The following is a 22058-nucleotide window of genomic DNA, read 5'->3' on the forward strand; positions in this document are numbered from 1 at the left end:
ACTAGAAAAAAAATGTTTGTTTGATCACTTTGTTTCTTACAATAACTTGGTAACAAGGTAGTTTACAGAGTGCAGTCAACACCATTTGTATAAAAACTGAAAAAAGAAAAGAAAGAGATTTATGTATAAATTGTATAAATCACTTCCTGATTGTCACAATTTTTTTTTATAATGGAGGACAAAATCATGCGGTAATGTGGCACAAAATGTGGGACCAGCTAAATGTTTTTGGTAAATAACTTACAGGCCCCTGATAGGCCAAAATCACAATTTTTAAGTGGATATTTCATGTGTATAAAACCACCTACAGTACATTTCATTCTAGAATAATTTTATGAAGGATCATAGTTTATCTAACATATTTAATAGTGCTTACTACAAAATAAAACATGGGATTTGTCCTTTAAAAAATAACGGGACACTAAAATGTTCTGTATTCTGTTTTTTTGTCAAAAGTGTAGACTAATGTTTTCTCCTCTTCCCACAGTTTGTTTTGAACACCATTAGTATGTCACCAAGGGCACGAGTCACAGAAAGATATATTTATTCTCATAACCTTTGCAGTATTTGTTCCTACTCTCCGCCTGAGTTCCATCACCTTGCTTTAGAGCTCACGAGAAAAGGGCTGGGTTATGTGTCCCCTACCCCCATCTACCCACTCTCGCTCTTTTTTTCACCTTTTTCTCTCTTCCTTGATCCTTTTTTGACTGAAAGTGCAGAGCGCAGGGATTTCCTCCACCCTGTGATTTGCAAGAGCTTGGCAGCTGTCGTATTCCAGCATGGAGAACAGAATGAATTATGGGAGCCCATCGGAGCATGAAGCTCCAACATTAATGAGATACAGCAACACATTAACGTAGTAGGTCTGCCTTCCACAGCGGCAGAACTTAGAAAATCCCCTGTTGAACAACATTAAATTGTGTGATGATGTGAGAAGTTGTTCTCTTTAGAAAGTTTTTGCTTGAAAATAGATGCTTTTAAGGCTTTGCTAATATTATACAGTGCCGATTGCATGCATTGCAAATTACTATTGATTTTCACCTCCTCATGCACGAGGTTTGATGTTTTAGCTTCTATAGAGCATATATTGTTTTATCATGCTTAAAATAGTTGCTTGTCATCCAATTGTTCTTGTTAGTTGCTTTTGCTAGAATGCCAGGAAATAAATGAATTGTGAAGAAGACAAAAGGTGCGAGAGAGGCATGCTTTCTGGGCTAAAGAGATAGACCATGGTTTTCTCACTTCCCTTAGCTGCCTCTTAAAGTGATTCTCAGAGAGCTGGTTACCACAAGGCCACCGTGAGCTCGTTTCACATTTAATGTTTGAGGATTTCCCGTGTCTCTCAGCCTCCTCCCCAGAGAGCCAATCTTGCCATGTTCTGACTCTGATGGACCACCACAGAGTCTTCTAAAGGCAGAGCAACAGGAGAGCTGTCACAATTGCAATGGTGCAATCACCTTCCTGTGAAAGCTATGCGAGGAAATGCTTTTAAAATAAAGCTTTGCCTCTTGAGTGACCTTCGTGTCTGCTGTAAACCCTGCACTGCCTTATATGATCCAAGTAAGCATGTTAAAAAAAAGCAATCAGCATTCCCAGAATCCTTGTTGGATGAAATGTCACCACTTTGACATTTTCAGGGCTCAGTTTTAGCCAGTTGTTGAGTCTGTTTACTGACAATATGGTGAGAATGCTATATACAGGTGCTATTTTCTATTCCAGTCTAGACAACACCTGATTAAACTGTATTGCAGTTTAATACTTTTAGATGAAAATATATTCTTCTCTCAAAGTTCTGTACAACCAGTCATGGAGACTTGAGTGGCATTGCAAGTTTTCATGAAGAACAGCTTTTTTGGTCTGTTATTATGACTGATTTTATTTTTTACACAAGGCACATAAAGGCAAAATCAACAGTTTATAACAGATTATTGGCCAGAATAAGCTGCGGTGTGAACCAGAATTTATCAATAGTAAAAATATACCTGACTGCATGTGACTGTGCTCTCTGTGAAGGCCAACAGGTTATCTTGGACATCTCCCAGGTTTTTTTATATAGCAGGAGACAATGACATTGCGTCCTTCAGCAGAGGTGAAGTGATTGGTGGCAGTGGTGGGGGAGGAAGCTTAGTTTTGTTGATGGTGGGCTTGAGGTGACAACCAGGTTGAAATGTCAGTGACAGATGGGATGTGGAAAATTAGAGTGTTGTTGGCAAGCAACTCATATCAGCGGTGTACAAAATCGAGGTTGATGAGCTAGATTCTTAAAGGTCCCGTTCTTCGTGGTTTTTTGAAGCTTTGATTGTGTTTATAGTGTGCAATATAACATGTGTTCATGTTTCGCGTGTAAAAAAACACAGTATTTTTCACATAATTTACTTATCTGTATACCGCTGTTTCCACTGTCATAAAAACGGGCTGATGACTTCCTTGTTCTATGAAGTCCCTCCTTCAGAAATACGTAACGAGTTCTGATTGTGCCAGCGGTTCCTGTGTTGTGATTCGACAGCAGCTTAGCGCTCCTTGCCCGGAAAGGTCACGCCTCTTACCATAACGGGGAGATGCATGCGCTCAGTGTTATTTTAAACATGTCTTTAATTTTACCCTATCAATTTGAGCCGGAATAGGACCCGGAGAACATAGATGAAGAGGATCGAGTAGAACCTGTGCAAACACGTCTTTTACAGGACGTGTCACAATGGAAAGCTGTTTATTTACAGTAGGTAACGTTACATAGGCCTAAACATAGAACAATGATTCGCGTGGCTGCAGCTAAACCAGCATGTGGTTAAACAGTAAACAACAGATATAATCAACAAATAATTTAAACTGATCATAACAAACACCAACAATCGATGGTGTCCGGTTGAATTACTACACTTTTTAAAAGTTTTGGTCGGATAAGTTTCAATTGCCATCTAGTTAACAAAGCTAAACAGCGTTGCCCTTTGTGTGATAAGTTACAGAAACTGTTAAACGCACCAACGTAAATAATAAAATGCACTTACCGGTTGTGGTCCACAAACAACGCCTTCTCCAGACAAAGAGGGAACTGCTCCATCTTTCAAAAATAATCTTTGTGCGAATCCGGCATTAAACTGACTGAGATTGAGGAAGCTGTCCTCAGTAAAATGTGCTGCACATAGTTTAACATGTGGATTATAATTTTCGGGAACCGAGTTAAACATCAATTGTAACCACTGATTTCTAAGTACAGCGTCCCTGGGAAGGCCAAACAAAGGTGATTGGACTGCGGGATGAAAATAACAGCGTTTCGACAACATGGCGACAAACACACTTTACAAACGCAACTCTTGCTCTTCTCCGTGGGAGCGCAACAAGACCACGCCCCCTTTTTTTGTGTATTCCTGTGGGCAGAGGTTAGTCAAAAAACAGTTTTAGTGACGTCATTAAAGAAGGAAGTAGAGGGATGTAGTCCAAACAGGCCGTTCGTTGTAGGCTATTTCTGTTAAATAAAATATCTCGCTTGGCATTGAACTTTGAGCTTTAAAATTTTACAGATTTTATTTATACTCTAACAACAACATTACACACTAACTAAAGTTTGAAACATGGGATCACGAAGAATGGGACCTTTAAAGTGACAGACTACCATTTATCAGCATGTTTGAAGATATGTTCTTTTGGATTTTTAAATTTATGCCAGGGCTCTTCAGCCCTTTTCAGGACTTCTTAGTGCCTAGAAAGATGGAGCAAGGACCCCATATATATATATATATATATATATATATATATATATATATACCTTCCTAATATTGTCCCCCTTTTGCTGCTAAAACAGCCCTGACCTGTCGAGGCATGGACTCCACTAGACCCCTGAAGGTGTGCTGTGGTATCTGACACCAAGATGTTAGCTACAGATCCTTTAAGTCCTGTAAGTTGCGAGCTGGAGCCTCCCTGGATCGAACTTGTTTGTTCAGCACATCCCATAGATGCTCGATAGGATTAAGATCTGGGGAATTTCAAGGCCAAGTCAACACCTCAAACTTCTTGTTGTGCTTATCAAACCATTCCTGAGCCATTTTTGCTTTGCGGCAGAGCATATTATCCTGCTGAAAGAGGCCACAGCCACCAGGGAATACAGTTTCCGTGAAAGGATGTACATGGTCTGCAACAATGATTAGGTAGGTGGTACGTGTCAAAGTAACATCCACATGGATGGCAGGACCCAAGGTTTCCCAGCCCAAAGCATCATACTGCCTCTGCCGGCTTGCCTTCTTCCCATAGTGCATCCTGGTGCCACGTGTTCACCCGGTAAGCGACGCACACGCATCTACGTGATATAAAAGAAAACGTGATTCATCAGACCAGGCCTCCTTCTTCCATTGCTCCATGATCCAGTTCTGATGCTCACGTGCCCACTGTTGGCACTTTCAGTGGTGGACAGGGGTCAGCATGGGCACCCTGACTGGTCTGTGGCTATGCAGCCCCATATGCAACAAACTGCGATGCACTGTGTTTTCTGACACCTTTCTATCAGAACCAGTATTAAATTCTTGAGCAATTTGTGCTACAGTAGCTCGTTTGTTGGATCGGACCACACGGGACAGCTTTCACTCCCCATGTGCATCGTTGAACCTTGGCCACCCATGACCCTGTCACCGGTTCACCACTGTTCCTTTCTTGGACCACTTATGATAGATTCTGACCACTGCAGACCGGGAACACCCCACTAGAGCTGCAGTTTTGGAGATGCTCTGACCCAGTCGTCTAGCCATCACAATTTGGCCCTTGTCAAACTTGCTCAAATCCTTACGCTTGCCCCTTTTTCCAGCTTCTAACACATCAACTTAGAGGACAAAATGTTCACTTGCTGCCTAATATATCTCACCAAATAACAGATGCTGTGATGAAGAGATAATCAGTGTTATTCACTTCTGTCAGTGCCTGATCGTGTTGTATTTTAAGACTCGCTCCGAAATATCATGCATTTAGTAAACTGATCACTCACGTGTTTTCATATTTTTGCAAAAAAAAAAAAAAAAAAAAACATGATACATTTTTTTTCAGGATTCTTTCATAAATAGAAAGTTAGACATTTGAGTAATAATGTAAAATAATCTTTACAGTCACTTCTGATCAATTTAATACATCATTGGTGGATTCAAGTATTACTTTCATTCAATACAGTACTGTGCAAAAGTCTTGGGCACATTAGTATTTTCACCCCAAAAAATGTTTGTTGTCAGACTCCTTGTGCATACAAAAATCTCCCTGGATTATTACAATTTAATGGCAAAATTAATGTTTGAAAATGTAAGATATTTCCTACTGACACACTATACAGCAAAAGATATAAACAACTTAAAACCTTTTTTTTTTTTTTTTTTTTTTTTACTTTTGCACAGTACTCTATATATAATGTATATGAAAAGCCATTATAGTAATTGTTATTTATATACAGAGACACTTGTACTTTACATTTATTGTACTTTTTTTCACAAGAATTAGTTTCAAGTTTACCATAATTGGCAGACCCCCTGAAGTACTGATGTGGACCCCCTGTTGAAGACTCCGATTAATGTGAAAAGTGTATTTTTTTCATTTGCTTTGCACTTTTACTATAATCACAAAGTACTGTGTAGAAACACATTGTGAAAAAATATCATTAACATACAACATCAACAATACTGTTGATATGTGTGACCAGTTTAAATATAATTATTTTTAGCATCGGATGCCGCTTATTCAATACCTCCCATATCTCTATTTTACCACTGACTTTGATCATTGTGAAAGAAGTAGAGAATAACTTTTCTCAGGAGCTTGCTTGTTTTGTACAGATGGCTCTGAGAGACACTTGTGTCTAATCAGCCAAGATTAATAGCTTCGGAGAGTTATGCAGTTGTTACAAAAAAAGAAAAAAAAGAAAGACAGACAGAGACTGAGAAAAAAAAGATAAAAAGATGATGAATCGCATTCCCAACAGAATTAAATTAAAAATGAGTGTGTAACACTTAATTATGATCAAGATAATTACAGATGTTGAATATTTAAAATCCATGAGAACTTTGTCTTTGTCAGACATATTGTACTGTCACTTTTAGGCGTTTAGAGGTTCGTATGAAGACAACATAATATACTTTAGCTATAATTTAGCCTGTTTGAATTAGTTTAAATTTATATTAAGTTTCCAGTACTGAATGTATTTATATATATATATATATATATATATATATATATATATATATATCTTTTTGCCTTGAGCCATGTGCATATATTTATATTACATATATTCAGCTGAGCCTTTCAACTTTCAACATCATGAGAAAGAGAAAAACGCTTCTTTCTCAAATAATATTTACTTATGTTTTGAACAAGATGGAAATTTATTGTAATGAATTAAATGCATGTACACTACAGAATCTCGGTTAAAGGCCCTAGTTCTGTGTTTGTGGAAATAACAATCAATCAAAGCAATCTCTGACATGAGACACATGAATTGGCCCCTAAAGCAAGGCTCTGCGATATAATCAGCTTCAGTGAGAGGCAGGTAGAAAACGAGCGTGAAGGTGCAAAACGAGAGGAGAGCCCCATGAGGTTCATCTGAACTTTCAAAGAAATCCAATTAAACGAGGGAGATAAAGAGGCAAACACCAGCAGGGTTCCCTTTGTCTGCAGCTCTTTTCGTACAAAATGTTATTTGTTCACTGCATTGCCAGGAGACGTTAGGAAAATAAATAAATAAATAAATGAAAAACAAGCCCGGTCTGCTGCTATTGAGGTATGACATGTATTTTTTTTTCTTTTTCTTTTTTTGTGCACGGGCTCAAAGTGAACTCAAACCGTGGTGCTCTGCAAAGCAAAATGGGTGCCAAGGTGCTTATCACATCTGCTTGTTTTCAATGAGTCACAATATACCTTTTCTTTGCATGTGACATGAGACGTGCACGCTGGAGACTAAAATAAAGCAAGGCAAGGAAATCCATTATTCGCACATCTCTCATCCATCTCAAATTGCGTAACGCAAAACTAAAGAGCATTTGTTACGGATTTCAGACCAGAGTTATTTTTATTGTTGATTTGCATTAAATTCATATTAATATTGAATTTATGTCTTAGATCCTATTGGTGTTTTTCTTGTTCTGATATTTTAGGGTCATTTTTTTAATGATGGATGGATGGATGGAACGATGGATGGAAGTGTAGAACTAAAGGGTATGTGTTGAATAATGGGAATAATTTTAACTAGTTAGCTGTGATTTAATCAGAGTCTAAAGTAAACTGGATAATATCACTCAACATACAACAGAAACATGTGACACAGTAGAATAGAGTGCTGCAGGCGTGACAACAAAACCTGGAAGACTAATAATTCAGTGGTTCCCTTGAGATTTTCCTGTGGCTTTTTATAATGGGGGTTTTCAATTTATATAAGGTTGGTTATCATTTAAATGTTAGTGATTCAGATTCCAATTCTGCTTATCGATTCTGATTTTATCATTTCCCAGTTTCAATTCCAATAAGGTAAAAAAAGTCAAAGATTTAGATATCAAAGAATACTAAAAATCTTTTGCTTTATCAAAAGAAGAGGAAGTGCAGCCAAAAAAAAAAAAAAAATCATGTAAATTGGAAAAAGGTGCAACACACAATCTTGAAGAAATCCAACTTTATTGATTAAAAAACATGCACCCTCGCTTAAGAAAGGTCTACCAGTGAGTCAGCAGCATAGAATTAAGTGCATCTGTGCAACAGAGAATTGGTTTGAGATTAGAAAAATTTAAAGAAAAAGACTAGATGGGTGGTTGTACTGTGCAGAGGATAAATTAAAGCTGCTGTCCGTAACTTTTTTTGTTTAAAAATCATCCAAAATCAATTATTGAGCAAGTACATAACCAATCATTGTTCCTTACCTTAGGAACGCTGTTCGTCTTTGCGTCGTTACGTCACGTCTGTTTAGAGTCTCGTGTGGATGTTGGAGGTGGCGGATCATACCCTCTCCTTACAGCAGCTGGAATAATTAAACTTGTCATTTTAATGGCGGCTTGTAAGAAAAAGAAAGTTCAAAGAAAGTTCAGAATGACAATCAGAAAGTCCAAAAGACAGAAAGTTCAAAACGACAATTATCACTGACAACTGGTGAATCACCAGTAGTAAAAAGCAATGTCAGACTGTGGAGTGGCTACAGCAAAGAAGGGAATGCGGCCAGGCCCGTGCGAAAACAAAAATAAATATTGACAGGGCCTTTGAAAGGTGGCGTGTTCGAAGGAGCATTAAATTGCTTTTTGAGGTTAAAATAAATTTTTTTTAATGTGAAATTCGAATGGTTAGAGTGAACGCACAGATCCAATATACTGTTACACATGCGTTTTATTTCTCAACTGTTTACGTTCACTAAAGACAAAACCGTTTGTGTTTACAAGGATATTTTGGCCCCATTTACACTGCACGGTTCAAGTGACCCAATTCCGATTTTTTCCTAGCCTGGTAATACCAGACTCTGCTACTTCACTTTGCTTCGTAGACAGAGTCTGGAATGGCATAATAGAGAAGTGTTTTCTCTCTCGCTAGGGGGCGCTTGTCTGAAGTTTAAAATCATTGGTTACCTGTAAGCCAATCAGATACGTTTAGTTATGACGTATGTTATGCGCCTGTACAGCCGCATCGAAGCACAGACATCATGCATCGAACTCAAATCTATGATTGAACTTCCACTGTAAACCTGTTGTAAACACATGATGATGCGAGCGAAATACCGGAGTGAACATGGTATCCATAACAGAGCGAATTGCATCCCGTGTCTCGTTTCCCATTTCCGCGGTCGTTTCGGTTTTCGATTTCTCTAACCTACAATGTAAAACTCGGCGCTTAGCATCTACGTCACGGCTCTCAGCCCGCCCTCTGTTCGTTGATTGGCCCGGCTGTTTCCAGACCGGTGGCAAACAGAAAGCTCTGACGTACAGAAGCGAAATGAAATTGAGCTGAAGTAGGAAGTCTGACGTAGTCAGGCTAATTTTTTCCTCCCATGTGGCACAGATCGGATATGAGTCACGACCGTGTAAGCAGGAAAAAAGCGCATGGATTCCGATTTTCACAGATCGGTTTCAGGCCTCATTCATATGTGGTTATAAATCAGATATGAATCAGATACGTGCGTTTGCGCCTGCAGTGTAAGCGGACAGATCGGATGTTCCCCTGTAAATGCGACTCCTGCGTCATTGAAAAGTGAGGGTTTTTTTAACATTTTGCGGTACAGACATAGCTATAACAAACGGAACATCTCTAGTTGACTGGCAGATTATTAATTTAATTTGTTTGTGTTAAATAAAAGGCGATCCGACGTTGAAATGTGTTGCTCTTGAAATCACACTGAGTGCTCGTTGCCGCTGTTGTCAGTGACGACGGCTCGTGCACAGACGCGCGCTTCAGTCCCTATTCGTTCTATTGAAACCACAAAATAAAAAGCACACAAACTTGCAACTGCCCTTGATATTCAATCACTGATGAATGCATTTGTTTTAATGACAAAAAACAAAACAAAAAACAATTGTATAGGATGGCGGATTCGAGCCCATGAAGCTGTGAATATCTACCCCTACCCGAGTATTATTCAACTCACACGCTTCCAGCGGAGCTGTGTACGCATACTGTCGTGAAGAATTTGTATTATTTTTATGTAGGGATGTAACTATTGCATTAAAAGGGTTTCTATATGAATTCATGTCAATAAATTAAGCTCAATGTACCATTGAAATTGATCTGTTACGTCATATAGGCTATTTTTGGTACGTTTCGCCAAGTGCAGTGTAAAAAGGAGACATCCGATATAGGTCACTTTTAAAAGAAATGTAAGCACGTCGTCCAAAAAAATCGGATATGGTCAAAAGATCGGATCTGAGCATTACGACTTGCAGTGTAAATGCGGCCTTTGACATAGTTCTGACATAGTTTGTCTGTTCAAGTGCAAGAAGACTCGAAAGAGAACTCAATTCCGTATTCGCACGCTACATGAGAGCCGACACTGTATATAAAAAAAAAAACATTGTGAATAATGTTGCTGCTTTCCTTTATTAAGAATAATATGCATAGATAGATAGATAGATAGATGTAATTTTTAGGAAAAAAATTCCTTACAACTGCAACATTGAGTCCTGCTGGTGCCTCTGGGAATCTGTCCTTGTAAAGGGTCTGCTCGAACAGCGAGGGTGCAGAGTGATTTACGATGTCTAACTGATGCCAAAAGCTGTGACCATGAGCTGCCAGTGTGGCTCCACTCACCTCCTTTACTGGTCAAGAGCCATGGCAACAGCCAGACGCCCATTATATTTTGCAATGGCGGGTCTAAATGGAAATATTTTAATGTTGTGGAGACTGGAAACTCTACAGTATATCCATATGTAGTCCACAGTGGAATCTATTTCCTGCTCTTACAGAGTTTTATTAGGTTAGACAATGATGTTCTTAAAACATGTTTTTCCAGTTTAATGTGCAGAGACAATAATGTTGAAGGCTGATTCCATCAAAAAAAAATGTAAGCACATTCAAAACCTGCCTGACACAGCAAAAATGGCTCAACCAATGGTATGAGTTTACAGCAGGAATATGTTTAATTGGCCAGTGGCAGATGGGAGGCATGTCTAGGAAACCATTTTGACAGCAGTCAATATTTTTGCAATTATGGTTGGTGGAACAGAAATTACACCCTTCACATCCTTGTGAACGTGTTCTAGATTATAATGGACATAATAGATTATAATAAAGAGTTCATTATTTCACTGCACTATAGTTTGGATGAACAAAGTGGCTCCCAAGTTTTTTTCTTTAAAATTCTGAATGAAATATGAGTTTGAAGTAAATTTTTTTCCTGTTGGCCTTCTATATGAAAATAGGTCTTTTCAAGCTGTGCAAATTAATTTGAGTAAAATCTCTCCCGGGATTAATAGTGTCCTTTGATGTTCCTTTGGGTTTTATGAAATGGTGAATTTGACTGCAGAGTGCGTGTTTTCACTCATGCAAATAATTTATGTCCTCTCTTGTCCTTGTCTTCTGGTGGGCCCTGCATTCTGTGATCTGTAATGGGTCTTCCAACACTTTTAATCTAATCAAAATAATTATTAAGAGCAGCAGCTCTAGTGACATAGCTAGCTCGTTTTTGTGACATTGTCATTTTGTCACATTTTATGTGACAATGTGCACACAGCTTTAATGAAGTTATAATCAAAAACTGCTCTAAAATATCCTCTCTATAGCATTGGAGAGATTGATTTGTTCATTTGGATTTAGCCTACATGAATATTTTAAAGGTGCCCTAGAACCAGTTTTTACAAGATGTAATATAAGTCTAAGGTGTCCCCTGAATGTGTCTGTGAAGTTTCAGCTCAAAATACCCCAAAGATTTTATTTAAATAAATTTTTTTAACAGTCTATTTTGTGGCATCATTAACTATGCACCGATTCAGCGCGCTGCTCCTTTAAATCGTGTGCTCCCTGTCCCCCCCCCCTGAGCTCTCGACGATAATACAGTGCATTTACAAATATCACGCAGCTAATATAATCCTCAAATGGATCTTTACAAGATGTTCTTCATGCATACTTCATGCATGCATGCCCTTGTGTAATGCCTTGAACATGGGCTGGCATATGCAAATATTGGGGGCGTACATATTAATGATCCCGACTGTTATGTAACAGTTAAAAAAAAAAAAAAAAATTAAATAATAAAATATTTAGTTAAATGCTAATGTTCATTACTCATACATTCATATTTAGTGTTAAAGGGGTGGTTGATTATGATTTCACTTTTTTAACTTTAGTTAGTGTGTAATGTTGCTGTTAGAGCATAAACAACATCTACAAAGTTACAACGCTCAAAGTTCACAGCAAAGGGAGATATTTTCTTTTAAAGAATTCTCTGTTTAAGGACTACAACAAACGGCTGGTAGGGACTACAACAAGCTTCTTCCCGGGAGATCACCAACCCTAAAATTTAGATAAACCCTGCCCCCGAGAACACACAACAAAGGGGTGAGGCCATGTTATTGCAATACAGTATGCAACACAAATGCAATAGCATGTCATAAATGCATGACAACATAAGTTATAACCATAATTAAACTAAACTATACCTGTTCTATCTTCATGCAGCATATATTCTCTGGCTCTGTAGGCATCTTACAACAGTTCCCACACAAGCGATTTATAGATTATCATGACAGAATATGCTAATCAATGACTTTAAGATAGCTACACCAGATAGCTAGACTTTAAATCAGCTACATAAATTAACTAACCATTCAGAAACGTCCTGTCGCATTCTACATGTTGTCACTTCTTCTTGAGTGTCTCCATCATTGTCTGACTCCGGTTTGAACATAAAAGGGTGAACAGTTTCTGACATTTTAAGTGAGTCTGCGTGAGGTAATCGTATCTGCTAATGCTAACACAAGCTCTTGAAACTCCGCCCTCTTCTTGAGAGCAGCAGCTCATTTGCATTTAAAGAGACCCACAAAAACTGAGTGTTTTTGCTCACTCTCAAAAAGTGACAAACTTGCTATAAAAAATGATCTGTGGGGTATTTTGAGCTAAAACTTCACATACACACTCTGTGGACATCAGAGACTTATTTTACATCTTGTAAAAGAGGCATTGTATGACCCCTTTAATGAATCTCTTCAAGATTAATGTTGTCACCCTAATCAAGATTCATTCAAAAACCTCATTCAACATATCACTGGGGAAAACATGCCTCTACTGTGTCTACATTTTTGCAAAAAAACACAAAAATATGCATACAATTGACTGAAAATTCCAGATTTACACTAGTGGCAGTAAAACACCAAAACATTTTATTCCCTTTCACAAATTAAGATTACAGGGGCAGATTTTTGGTACATTTTGATTGATTAATTTTTGATTTCCTTGCACAATACTTTATTATGAGTATGACCTCAAAACACTTTTACCATAATGCATGATTTGTAAAGTAATACATTTTGAAGCCTGCATCACATAACCAGCTCCATATGGCTTTTCTGACATAGTAAACTTGCTCTGTAGCTCAAATGATACAACATTGCACTTGTGATGCACTTTGGTAAGAGAAACACGAGTCACGATAAAAGAGATTGATTCAACAATGTTTTTGATCTGTCTACATTGACACCATTGTATGCAAACTGAACTGAGCTGGACAATAACTTCACTGTTTTCTCCAGTGCTGATATATAGATAAATTAACTAAATGAATAACTATTGATTTTTACAATGGAATGAATCAATACTGAATTTATTTAAGATGGTCAATGACACCATTTTCTTTAAGAGCTGGTGTGTAGCCAAAATTATTTACCAGTTATCACTATAAAGCTGCTTTGACACAATCTGCATTGTAAAAAGTGCTATATAAATAAAGTGCTATATAAATAAAGACTTGACTAACGTTTGCTTTTGTTAACGCTATCAGGTTGGTTTATTGCCAGGGGGTGGGTGGTATGTTATTTTCAAATGCGATAGAGCATTAACCTTTTAGCTCCTAACTGCTGCGATATTTACAACAACCAGCAAAATTCACGTTTATCCATTTCAGATAAACGTGAATGCGCTTTTAGTGCCGTTCACTGGACATTTCACTTTTATTGTGTCATGAAAAAGTGCAAGAAACTATTTCATTTTGCAGAAATGTTGCCAGAGGCACATTTTTCCAATGAACCTGGGTTTTTATCCTCATTTATTTTGACACAGGGAAAAATTATACATTATATAATCTGGTTATATTGTTATATTTAAATTATACTTTTATTTTATATATTTTTCAGTTTCAATGTATAGTTACATTTTGTTAGTAGCTTGTAGCATAACTGCTTTTCTCAGGTTTTGTTTAGCGTCTTTAAATTAAGATTAGCTTGTATCTTTCCAAGGTACAAGCTAAAGTAGCACTGATAATAAATGTAGTTCTGTGGTAAACAGAGCTCAGTGATAAAGGCTTGGTTCACAGTTCCTAATAAGAATGCAAGATTATTCTTTGCCATTGTGGAGTCATCAGCCTAGCCAACAACTTCTGAAACACTGGGGAATTACCATTTCAAAGGCTTTCATTCATTTACCTTCTCTCCTTTGCATAAATCTCATCTAGACTCCTCATATTGAGTGCACTGAACATCTTAACTTCAATCTGAACCAATTAGGTCTTCCACAATAAGTAATTGGTATTCTGATGGACTAGCCTGGTGGACTACACGTGACTTTGTTGGCCATAGAGAGTTGAACTTAAGTGGCCCAGATGTTTCATCAATCAGTAAGATAATAAGATATCAAAGGGCCCCTCTGGGATGGTGGTGATGCTCCACCAACTCTTGAATTTGTCTTCTGTTTCTTCATATATGGCTTGCTTTAATAAGCATGAAAAGCTGATTTACTTAACGCCACTCTTCTCAGGGGCTATGGAAAAAGAGAGAAATTTGTGTTCAGTGCATAGGCTCAGTAATCAAATTTCTATAGGTGGTTGGCAGTTCAATTTTGCAGCCCAGCAGAGCTTAATCCAAAAAATGCAGTGCGTGAAGTAAGAAAGCGGATTTGCTTGGGAAAAATGGGCTGTGATATTTAGTACCGCCATATTCAATGGCAGCAGAGCTCGTGTAAATATTTTTTCAGTGCACACTGGGGCTGTACTATCTGCTGTCTGGATACTTTAAACTGCATGAAGCACAGCTAAGCTCCTTCTGTATCTTAATGTTATTTCGGGGCTGCAAACACACCAGAAAACAAGGCATTACGTAAACCAAGGCACTCAAGTGCACAGATGTAAGCCCTGTTTATGTACACCAAGATCTGCTGTGTGACAAAAATGTGGTTCTATGGCCCTGTTTACACCTGGCATTAACATGCATCTCAGGTGATCTGGTCACAAGCAGTATGGCGAGAGAGATTGCTTTTTGCATTGGTAGTAACATGCAATCTTTTAATTAATCTCCTATGACCACTTGTGATTGGATTTCAAGAAGAGGGTAACAGATTTCATGACTGCATACAGTCAGTGTATTACTGCATATTTATAAGTAGCATTCTAACTTGGATCATTTCTATCACTTAACCCAGGGTTTCCCAAACAGGGCTTTGTGAGTTTATACTAATAATCAACTCACAAAAGCTATTAATTAATTAATCAAATGTAAAATTAAAATAAACAAATGGGGATATAAAACTGAAATAGCAGTACATCTTATCAAATCACTATTATTAAATCAAAGGCTGCCATTTAATTTAAACTCCAATCTCTGGAAGCACAGTGAGTTTAATGTGCATTTCGGAATGCAATGTGTGTTATATTTCAGCATTTCACCAATATTTTGCCAAAAAAAATGATCAAGGATTCGACAGGTTAAAAGCTTGAGGGTTTGAATGCTTGAAAGTGAGAAATGTAAAGGGGTGGTTGATTATGATTTCACTTTTTTAACTGTAGTTAGTCTGTAATGTTGCTGTTAGAGAATAAACAACACCTGCAAAGTTACGACGCTCAAATCTGAATGCAAAGCGAGATATTTTCTTTTAAAACGTTCTCTGTTTAAGGACTACAACAAACGGCTTCTTCCCGGGTTGGTGACATTCCCAACCCTAAAATTACATGACATGATGCTAATCAATGACTTTAAGATAGTTAACTCCACATCAGCTACATACATTTATCAACTAATTATTCAGAAATGTCCTGTTGCAGTCTACATATTGTCACTTCTTCTTGAGTCTCTCCATCATTGTCCAACTCTTCGTTTTGTGCATAAAAGGCTGAACAGTTTCTAACATTTAAAGGCAGGAACACACCAAGCCAACACCGACGAACTATTGGCGACAAAAGCAGACTGCAGGGTTGGCTCATGTCGGCAGCGTCTGGGTCCAAAGTTGCCCAGACACACCAAACCATAGCTGTCAACATTGAACACTGAAAATAAGGGAGATTTCCCGGAATCCATCCCCAAAATAAGGGATTTTTTTTACACAATTATTACGTTGGCACGGGGGACAGGGGGTCAGGACCCCCACAGTTTTGAAAAGACAGAAATCGACCCCCGCACTTTTGATAAGGGCTGCTTCAATCAGTCACTCTATATCATCTTTTAGCTTAGGATATTTTCTTTCAAATGAGACCATTTTCATTTTCACGTTTCTGTGAGCCTTCGTTCGTAAACAATCAACGGAAATGCGCTCTCGAACGGAGAAACACGCGATCTCCAAACCATCGATCAAAGCGTGCTAACGTTTTAGGACAGGTCCATGATGGTATATAAATCATGCCCGAACGTTAGCGTTTGTCAATCAAGCCAAACCGCCCATTCAGAAACTTGGTGGCTGATTTCTCAGGTTGACGCGAGAGCTGGCTTGACTGAAGTTTTCGTGAGGATTTATAGTTTATGGACTGTTTTGATTTCGGTAAATACATCTAGAAAGGTAAAAGCATTGCTGGCATCTATAAAAGATATATCTGAAAGCGAAACGAAAGTGATATTGCCTCATCCAGTGAGGAGGACGCACGAGAGGAGAACTTCGCGTTTAATTGCTATGTGTATACTGTAATACTGCATTTACAATGCTTATCAGTGGCGTGCACTTTGATCGTGAAAGTGAAAGTGCCCTTTGCGGTCGCATCGCGGTGCCCCCGTGTTCCCATTTCTCCCGATGTCCATTACAATTTATATACTTCATTTCCCGCGAGCCTTTCAAAGAAACTCCATGAGCGCGGAAAGACGCGTTTGGCGCATGCATAGCCTACGTGCATCGCCCGTGGTCAAGTGCAAGCCACTTCTCAGACACAGATAGTTGCGTGTTCTCAGTTAACACAATCAGAGCGTAAAAATACGGGATATTTTACGGGAAAATACTAAAACGGGAAGACATTGGGAAAAGAGCTAAAATACGTGAGAAACCCGAAAAAAACGGGAGGGTTGACTGTTGACAGCTATGCACCAAACCGACGCTCCACAGCCGACGGCCAACCAGCGCGTTCGTTCTGTGCCTGCGCAAGATGAAATGCCTTTCCGTACCAGCAGGTGACAGTAGCTAAACAGCCAATCAGAATGATCAGATGGACCGACAAGCTCCAACGCCGATTCAACATGTCGAAATGGCAGGAAAAAAAGCCGACGAGGACCAACTTCAGCTGACGGTGCAGAACACACTGAACAAAAACTGCCCGACGGCCGACCGTCAGCTTGGTGTGTTCCTGCCTTTAAGTGAGTCTGTGTGAGGCACTGCTAACATGAGCTATTGAAACTCCGCCCTCTTCTTGAGAGTAGCAGCTCATTTGCATTTAAAGGGACACACACAGTAACGGAGCGTTTTTGCTCACCCTCAAAAAGTGACAAATTTAACATGCTATAAAAAATTATCTGTGGGGTATTTTGAGCTTAAACACATACACACTCTGGGGACATCAGAGTCTTATTTTACATCTTGTAAAAGTGCCATTATATGACCCCTTTAAGAAATAAACATTTTTTTATTTTATTTTCACTTGCAGGCCTAGACGATTCTTGTACTGTAAATATGATCCCAAGTGAGGAACACCCTTAAAAGTAACTATTATTTCCATTAGCAGTAGAGTCTTTGTTCTTTGTCTTATGTCTTAAATTATTGAAATACTAAATCTCAGGGGGTACTTTAAGTAAATATTTTATGTCTAAGGGGTTGCCCATTTAAAAAAAAAAAAAAAAATTGGGAACCCCTAACATAACCTAGTCACAGTGCATTTTGGGATTGCAGTGACAACAAACTTTGAATCAGTACCATGCCTACAATGCCTTAAAATACTGTCTAGGTAGGCAGCTCACTAGGCATTGGAACAGAGCTATTATTTCTCTGTTGCCCATAAACCATGCAGTGTCAGTTTAGCTGAAGGTAACTGACTTTATCTCATGCTGTTTACTGCTTATATGTGTCTTGATACATTTTGTGCTGTTTTGTCGCATCAACTTGGAATCTTCTGGCATTTGGGCTTCCGACTGAGAGTGCTTTGTCCCTGCTCCTCAGTATCTGTAAAATGGCTAAGGACACAGACTCACTAATTGAGGTCACAGGGTCTCTCCAGTGGTGCTTTTCTAATCTCCATAGCCTTCAATCTCGCTCTTTATAACATGCTGAAATGGAGAAGTCCTCCAGGGGTAACCTTTGAAATGAAATGGCCCATAATTCTACTGATATGTGTCAGTGCCTGTCATTAGGAGGTGGGGTATGTATATGTATGTGTGTCTGTGAATGTGTGGCCATTTTCTCACCTGTCCCTAAAAGCTCCCAGAAGAGCTGCCTTCATTAACTTCAACCATTGCTCTTCCATCCCATATCACATGCTTCTTTTTACCAGTTGCGTGTCAATGGAGCTGTCAATCATGGTGTCCCCAGGCCATAAAAAATATCTATCATATTTCAGAGGATGAATCTCAATTCCAGGGCCAAAAACTCCATCTCTCAATGTGATGCTGCTGTGATGGAGATTTGATGATACAACACTCCCCCCAATCTTCCCTCTTCAGCCTCATTTACACATCTAATCTCAGAATCTATTGAATGCAAATAGATATGTCCTGACTAACAGACATGCAGATTTATGGGAGATAGTCTGGATAGGTGTTTGAATGCTTATATTCTTGGAGTGATACGTTCATAAGCAGAATTTAGAAAATTCTTGGTAGTCATTCATCATGATTTGCATGAATTAGAATATATAGTTCATTTAGTCGAGATAATTTATTGCCAATGCTAAATTTCTCACATGTTGAGATTCATGGAGACATCCATACTAGTATTAAAAGTGCAAACAACATGCAGTCATAGTGCTTTGTGACTTATATTTGAATAATTGAACTGGATGACTTTTGAAAGTAGGTAACGTGATTTAGGGCTTCAGAAATGTGTACACAAATTGATGAAAAGGGGCCTTTAGACTTTTACTTTGTCCAATATGACAGGAACAATAAATTCTCAACACAAAAGCTGAAAATGTCTGGTCTGACAGCCGGCCCTAGTGGTCAGCTTGCACTACACTGTTAGCTTGTGTTTAATACATTATACATAATGTTTGGTTCCCAAAACTCTTTCTTCTGTGGAACACCAAATAAGATATTCTGAAGAAAGTCATACAGGTTTGGAACAACATGAGTAAATGATGGCAGAATATTTAGGTGAACTATCCCTTTAAATGCATTTTGACACAATCAATTTTGGTCTCACAAAACAATTCTGTCATTATATTAACCCTCATGTTGTTCCAAACCTGTATGACTTTCTTCTGTGGAACACAAAAAGATATATATATATTTTTTTTATTAATATAATTGATTGCTATTTTCTATGCAATTTGATAATTTTGGGGGTGTAATTTGAGTGTACAAGCTTCTTAAAAATATCAGTCCATGACTTAAGATATCTAAAACCCCAAGGTCCAGTTAACTGTTTGCTAAAGGTTTTTCAGATCCAGATCATTCAGATTCATAAACAAAACACTCAGACCGGTTTTGTGTTCTTTCAAGATTTTCAGGTAAGGTTTTCATTTATTAATCACACATTTTGCCATTTTGACACTTGAAAAGCCTCGGTCCTGCGTCACATTCATTAAATATAGCATAATGAATCATACAGACTTGAAACAACATGAGGATGAGCCTAAATGATGACAGAAATGTCATTTTCATTATTCCTTAACTTTTACATACTACAGTTGAAATGTTTGGGATTGGTAAAAATATCTGAAGTCCCTTATGCTCACCAAGGCTGCATTAAAGGTGCAGTATGTAATAATTCTGTCCGCTAGAGGCCTATTTAAAACAAAGGCGTAGCTTGATGATGCCATGTTTGAGCGTGGAATCTTGGGACATGTAGTCTTCACCTCAATGGACAGTGCAAAAGAATCAGGATAGGACTCGGGAAGAAATCATGTTCATGGATGCGATTATTAATGTTGTTGCAGTATGAAGCAGAGCAGGACCGAGTGTTGTGGGAGCTGAACGAGGCCACTGGAGTGATTGTGCAACACACGCCTCACGAGCAGCAGAACTTTTCTGTATTACTTTTACTATAAATAAAGCTGCATCTGATTATGTTATGTTAGCTACTTCACAAAATAGTGTTTTTCTCTGAGGCATGGTACAGCAATCACAAAAAATCAAGAAAATTAGATTTAAACAATAAGACTAAATGTGTTGAGCTATATAACAATAATTAGTTTTCTGTCTATAAATATATCAAAACAGTTGTTCCCTTGTCTAATATAACATGTAATATATTAAAGCGTCTTTAGTGTCTGCATGGTTTCTACAAAATAAAACCGAAAACCGAGGGTAACGCGGGGTATGACGCAATTGACAGGCGACTCCTCACAAGTCCCGGAGCCTTGGTTAAAATTTCGATTTTATCACGATTTACAAATAGTTGGAAACATTTGCGATATTGTAATTACTCAAGTGAACAAAATATATAACACTGGCCTAGTGGTTTTTGGACATTTTACTGCAAAAATGTTACATATTGCACCTTTAATTTTAGTAAAAATAATATTGTGAAGTATTATTACAATTTAAATGAATGTTTTTCAATTTTAATATATTTTAAAATATAATTTATACCTGTGATGGCGAAGCTGAATTTTCAGCATCATTACTCCAGTGTTGTCACATGATCCTTCAGAAATCATTCTAATGTGCTGATTTGGTGCTTAAAACATTGTTTCTTATTATTGAAAATGTTGTTGAAAACATGTTGAAAACCATTGTGCTGCTTATTATATTTGTGGAAACCATGAATGATTTTTGCTCAGGATTATTGGTTGAATAGAAAGTTTAAATTAAAACTCTTTTCTGTCACTTTTGATCAATTTAATGTGAGTTTGCTCAATAAAATTAATTAAAAAAAAACAAAAAACAAAAAAAACTATTTTACCTACTAACATGAAGTATTTCCCATACTGCTGCTATTGTTTAAAATAAGCTGAATTCAGGTTGTCGAGAGAGCCATCTCAAGAGATTACCTCAGAAACGTTTCTTACGTAAGATGTGACAAGGGTCTCCTCACTAGCCTTTTGTTGGACCCAACAGAGACCGTTTAATTGACATAAACTTTTCATGGCCGCAGGATGCCAATTGAAGCCTGGATCTCCTACCAGCAGAGTGCTGTTCTGAGACGAAGAAAGCAGCTGAGTATGAAAAGGCCACCCTTGAGCGTAAATGATAATGGAATTGATTTTTTTTCTCCAGCAGCCTCATGTTTTTGTAGAGCAGGAAGTGGAGTGCGTACATTGGTACAAAAGCCCAGGCATGCTAGTAAATGGATATGCATGAATACCCTATACTATGCAATTAGAGCTCCAGTTGATCTTGATTTCCCCCTTGTGCAGTTTAAAGGAGCCACAAGTTGTCAGTTTACTTTCATTACAGGATTTAGACAAATGGAAATTTGGGGATGCAAAACAACTAGTTTCTTTCCCATGCTAATATCTAGCATTCAGGTTTTATCATGTTATATTAAATCTCAAAATTTCACAAGTAATACAATTTGGTTTTGAGACTTCAGATTCAATACTACACTCGAGCTTGGACCTAATTATGAAACTACAAGCTACTAGAACCACGAGAGTTGTGTCATGAGAGATGCCAGATGTCGAAGGAGTGTAGCAAGCAGCTGTATACTGTATATCTTCTCCGTCATCTTATAGCCTTCTGGCTCTTTCAGAACTGTCATTCTTAACTCATTTATTAAGATGAATCACTTAGCTCTTGAATGGCTGAGGGGATGCCAAACCTTATATTCATTTCTAATATGTTTTCTGAACTAGCAATCAATGGTAAAAGACTATAAATTATGTGACTTTTTAATGTGGACAGGATGTTTTGTTTGCACTTTTTAAAAAGGTCTCATAGATCTTAGGGTATATTTAATTTTTGACAAGAATGAAAACAAGGCTGTGATGGATAGAAATACAATGTGTTCAATGGATTGTACTGATGTTTACCAACAAACTGATTGTTCGATTGATGAAATCTATCCAAAAAACTTTCAGTTAGAAAAGGTCTCCAAAAAAAGTTGGGGGTTGTGTAATTTCTGTGATATAAGACCTTTATACA

The sequence above is a fragment of the Megalobrama amblycephala genome, linkage group LG23, assembly GCF_018812025.1.
Source record: "Megalobrama amblycephala isolate DHTTF-2021 linkage group LG23, ASM1881202v1, whole genome shotgun sequence".
Classification (NCBI taxonomy): Eukaryota; Metazoa; Chordata; class Actinopteri; order Cypriniformes; family Xenocyprididae; genus Megalobrama; species Megalobrama amblycephala.